Source organism: Clarias gariepinus, chromosome 9 (genome assembly GCF_024256425.1).
Source record: "Clarias gariepinus isolate MV-2021 ecotype Netherlands chromosome 9, CGAR_prim_01v2, whole genome shotgun sequence".
NCBI classification, from domain to species: Eukaryota; Metazoa; Chordata; class Actinopteri; order Siluriformes; family Clariidae; genus Clarias; species Clarias gariepinus.
The window spans coordinates 7,133,664-7,139,113 of record NC_071108.1 but is presented as its reverse complement, the minus strand read 5'-3'; the positions used below and the strand labels follow the sequence as shown (position 1 = coordinate 7,139,113).

Here is a 5,450-nt window from a genome sequence, read left to right as displayed (position 1 = left end):
TTGTTTTTTCCACCATTTAGGGTTCTTTTGGGTGTCTTAACATGCTTATAAACCCATGAAAATTGGCAAGCAGGTTGGAATGTGCTGCCATTGGATGCCTGAGAGTCTGACACGAGACTGAAAGTACATCATATCTCATAATTATGACTTAGTATCTCATAATTATGACTTATTATCACATATAATTATTGGGGTTAGGTCATTGCTTCTGAGAAGACAGGGACAATGGAGCAAATATTGCCAAATTTAATTCGCTTTTATTTATTTCTTGGATTGAGACACTGGGAGATATTAACGTCATTGAGTAATTTGGATGATATTATCATTAGTATGTCAACACTGCACAAGTATCTGCTTAGGACTGTTCAGGAGGAAAGCACATTCTGTCCTTCTCGAAGTGGCTCTCTTCCTTCAGGAGCAGCTAAACCTGTAACGATGCGGGTCTTACGAGGGGCAGAACCACGCATAAATACTCTGCAATATTCTGAACGGAAAAGAAAGACAGACAGACAGACAGACAGACAGAGAAAGTGGGCTGTTTAGAGACCGAGGCAAAGCCCCGGTCTCTTAGTATGAAAGTACAAAAAAAGACACAAACCCCCTCTCTCTTATAAATCTTCGGTAAGGGCAAACGTTTTTTTAGTTTCACGAGCACCGTCCGTTCTCACGTAGACGGCGGAGCTCTGTTCATTTTGTGTTTTCAGTTTTAATTTTGTTTCCTTTTAAGTTCCTAATTAATAATCCCCCGCTATCTCCAAACGATAAGGTCTCCCCGTGTGTATCATAAGCACTCAACAACCCCTATTTCATTGATCCCCACTAAAGCCCTGCGTTAGGGCTCTTATACAGATCATAACATTTCATGGTGCGGCTCTCCATACCGCCCCACATATCAAAACCAATATGAAATGCTTCCTGGATACAAAATCATGCATTTAAAATGCATCCAAGCTGGCTTTGTGGTATCTCAGAGAATTATCTGGCACCTACTTAAAATTCTGGATCCTCATTTCCGATGTAATTTTCTAAAAGGCCCCCTTCCACAAACTGACTCCCCTTATCTCATAATTATGAGATAGTAAGTCATAATTATGAGATAATTACCTCATAATTATGAGATATTTAGTCATAATTATGAGATAGTAAGTGACATCGGAAACGAAATTCCGATTACTATGTCATAATTATGAGATATTAAGTCATAATTATGACATAATTCCTGCACACTTCACACTATATGACATAATAGGTCTGATGTCAGCTGGGATCTAAATATTTGTTGAGTGCATTGGGTGTGTGGGTGTGTGTGATTGTTACTATTTGTGATGTGTACGCGTGTAGAATAGGTCGCAGATGTCCTCAATGTCTTTAGATTACATCAGCCCGGTTTGGTAAAGATCGTATAAGTTCCCTAGGGGAAGTATATCAAAATTCTTTGGGTGCATTTTTGCGAATGACCCAACATAACTGGCCTCCTGTTGAGTTTAGCCCAGGACATGCAGCGTGAAAGTTATTTGGCTCATTATTACTGTACCTCATATGCTAATATTTTATTGATAGATGTTAAACATGCTGTACAGTATAACACGCCTGTTGAAAATGATGAGCCTTAATGATACAGAAGCAACAAGTTCAGCATGAACACCTCCATGAGGGCGTTTTGATTTTGCATATCAGGAAGGATTTACAGTATATCCTTGCATTCCTTTTTAAGCATAAAAGTTTAAAGATGTTCCATTTTCTTGTCCTTTTTGGCTTTAAAACAATATATTAAACGTATTGGTAATTAAACATGGGTTTTTTGTTTTATGTTTTAAATGTCAAATATTGCCTAAATATTACCAAAAATACTCTTTTTTGGCATTGTGTTATCCCAGAGAACACATGGTTCACTTACCTTTTTTTTCCTTTCTTTATTTTAAAGGTGACAAGGAAACATTTTTATGTGACATATTGGCTATGACCCCTGTAATGTTTGTGAGTAAATTACAATCACATATATTTTCTAAAGACTGAAATATGAAATATTCTAAGAATTAAAACCAGAGCATTATTGACAAAAAAAACAATTTATTGTAAACAATCAACTTCAAATCATATTTTGGTAGGTGGGAGGAAACTGGAGGACTAAAATACATAAAGTCCTTCAGCTACATATTAGCTAATTTTATCTTCATAGATGAATTTATATCGGACACCTGACTCATCATGATCCTTTCATTTTCCATGCTGCTTTTCCTGTACAGGGTTGTAAGGGGCCTCGAGTGTGTGGTCACCAAATACAGCATGCACAAAATACAGCAGCCATGTTTGAGGCAGAAGTAAGGGCTGGTGAAACATTAGAGCAGTGTGAGGCAACTTTTCTCTTAAAAGACTGATGACAGTGCCTACCATTACTTTCCTGAGAAATGCCTGTGACATGCACACAGTATGACATAAAAATTGATGCCTGATATATGAGTGTGTTTGTACGTGTGTGTATATGTGTGTATGTGTGTGCATGGGTGTATGTGTGTAAGAGTGTGTATGTGCATGTGTGTGTCTGTGTGAGTGTGAGAGTGTTAACATTTGTAATGTGTGTGTATCTGTGTGATGTCTGTGTTTGCATGCGTGTGTGTTAACATTTGTGATGTGTACGTGTGTACAATAGGCTGCATATGCTGGGGAAAAAAGCCTCACACTATGATGTTAACCAATGTGATGTCCCTGAATGTGATGTCCCTGAATGTGATGTCACTGAACGTGTCACTGAATATAATGTCACTCAATATAATGCCACACAGAAAGTTATTAATAATTTTTCAGCATAAGTTTAAGGCATTATGACCCGTTTGAGATATCAAAAATACCTCTACAATTTTGCATCCTCAGTGTCTTTAGATCACATTGGCCCGGTTTGTTGGTGATATGAATTTCCTAGGAGGAGAATATCAAAATTCATTGGGTGCATTTTTGCGAATAACCCAACATAACTGGCCTCCTGTTAAGTTTAGCGCAGGACATGCAGCGTGAAAGTTGTTCGGCTCATTATTACCTCATATACTAATATTTTATTGATAGAGGTTAAACATGCTGTATAACACATCAGTCCAAGATCAGGTTACTTCGAAGGCCATAACACATGGTTGACCAATTATATCACTCATGTGCTATATTTGGGTGTCCTATATTTGAGTTCTCCTGTAGAAGAACATTCCCATTAAGAAAGAAACGTTTAATTTAAGATGAAGGTGATCAATTTACAGTATGTAATTTTATATTAGATTGCAGTAACAGTTCAGAGCAATGTTATAAAAACCACTCTAGTGAAATGTGCAACTAAGCAACTGACATTTTCTACCTTTCTGTCTGAAAAGCTGTTATATTGCACTTGTAGTTGCATGTGTAATAGGAAACTACATTTCTTTATATGGTGTTCATGTTAAAATATTGAAGTACAATATATACCTATGAAAGATTATTATTTTTCAAATTATTTTTATTTTTAAAATGATACCTCAAATATACAAGATTTAGGATATGTGGTGACATTATCTATTATTGTAGATTTTATAAAATAATTCTGCTATACACCATGATGAATTCATACTGCTTCAATATCTGCTACAATTTTCATCAAGCAATTCAGGAACGATAACATCTGTGATGTAAGTTTACATCACAGATGTTATCGTTCCTGAATTGCTTGATGAAAATTGTAGCAGATATTGAAGCAGTATGAATTCATCATGGTGTATAGCAGAATTATTTTTACTGTACTTTCTCATAATGAATTTGACAAACATTAGAGCAGTGTGAGGCAACTTTTCTCTTAAAAGACTGATGACAGAGCCTACCATTACTTTCCTTAGAAATGCCTGTGACAAAGTTTTATCTTTTAACAGACAGTTGTTGCCTGCTTCACATCAGTGAGGAACGCCTGTGACTCGCTTGTGATGGAGCTACAAACACCTGAAAGCACCCAAACAAAGAAAACAGTATTGAAGTAAGGAACCATATTATATATAAATGCACTGAAATGTGTGTAAATGTTTGGTCATTTAGGATAAAATCTCACAATTTTATTATTTTGTTAGCAATGTGGCATCGCACCTCCAGGGTCGGTGAGTTGATTCCTGCCTCAGGTCTGTGTGCATGTTCTCCCCGTGCTTGGTGGGTCTCCTCCTTGTACTCCGGCTTCTTCCCACAGTCCAAAGACATGCAGATTAGGCTAATTTGGCATTCCCAAATTGCCCATAGTGTGTGCATGTGTGTGTGCCCTGTGATGGAGTGGCACCCTGTCCAGGGTGTACCCTGCTTTGTGCCTAAAGTGTCCTGGCATACTGTCCAGGCCATCCATTACCTTTTAAAAGGATAAGGGTTATAGAAGATGAAGATAATTTATTGAATAATGCATTGTTCTTAGTAAAAACATTTAAGCAACATGTGGGACATGAAAAAAAAATCACACACACCCAAACAAATAAAATTGTATTAAATTCAGTTAAATTAAATTTTATTTATATAGTGCTTTTAACAATGATCATTGTCTCAAAGCAACTTCACAAAAATTAAAAGAAAATTTGAAAAGAAAATTTATGGAAGTGTGTATGTTTAAGAAAAATGTGTCTAGATAATAATTAGATTGTCCCTGATGAGCAAGCCAAGGATGACAGCGACAGTCACCCTTGGCTTGCTCATCAAGGAAAAACATGGAAAAACTCCCTGAGATGGCAATAGGAAGAAACCTTGAGAGGAACCAGACTTAACAGGGAATGATAACGGATAGAAATGATATAACATCATGTGTGTTATGCACATGAGACATGAGGGGAAAACATTTCATTTGACTTATAGTTGTACTAACGTGTGTCTAAATGTTTGGTTATTTAGGATAAAAAAAAAAATCTCAAAATTGATTTATTGTGGTCAGCACTGTGGACCTCCATCGTTGAGGGTTTGCATGTTTCCCCTATGAATGGTGGGTTTCCTCTGTTTTCCTCCCACAATCCAAAGAAATGCAGATTCGACTAATTGGCTTTCCCAAATCGCCTGCAGTATGTGTGTGTGTGTCCTGTGTTGGATTGCCACTCTGTCCAGGCTGAACCCCACCCCGTGCCCAAAGTCTCCTAAGATAACTCCAGGCCCCCGAGACCTTGTACACTGGGATAAACGATATGAAAGGTCAGTGCATGAATTTCATTGTTGTTGATGTTGTTAGACATGTCATGTCATCTGTCAAATATGATGGAGGCATGGGAATTTATGGCTGCCAGTGGACCTGGGACACTGGTGGTTTTTGAAGCTGCTGATAGAAGTTCTTGTTGGTCTTTCCAGTCGAGGGATTACCACAGCAGACCATCCAACTTGGCACAGGTTTTACAAAGGATGCCCTTCCTGACGCAACCCTCCCATTTTATCCGGGCTGGGGACTGGCACTGCATCGAATTAAACCCAGGCTTTCCTCAGGG

General features: G+C 37.7%; 1 long non-coding RNA gene across 1 annotated transcript; it reads right to left on the bottom strand.

The window, feature by feature from the left end:
• Positions 1-3,734: 3,734 nt before the first annotated feature.
• Positions 3,735-4,342, bottom strand: LOC128529926 (uncharacterized). The gene is made up of 2 exons (XR_008361093.1): positions 4,093-4,342; positions 3,735-3,951 (listed from the first exon to the last, which is right to left on the bottom strand). It is a non-coding gene; the product is annotated as an uncharacterized LOC128529926 (long non-coding RNA).
• Between the last annotated feature and the right edge of the window lie 1,108 nt (positions 4,343-5,450).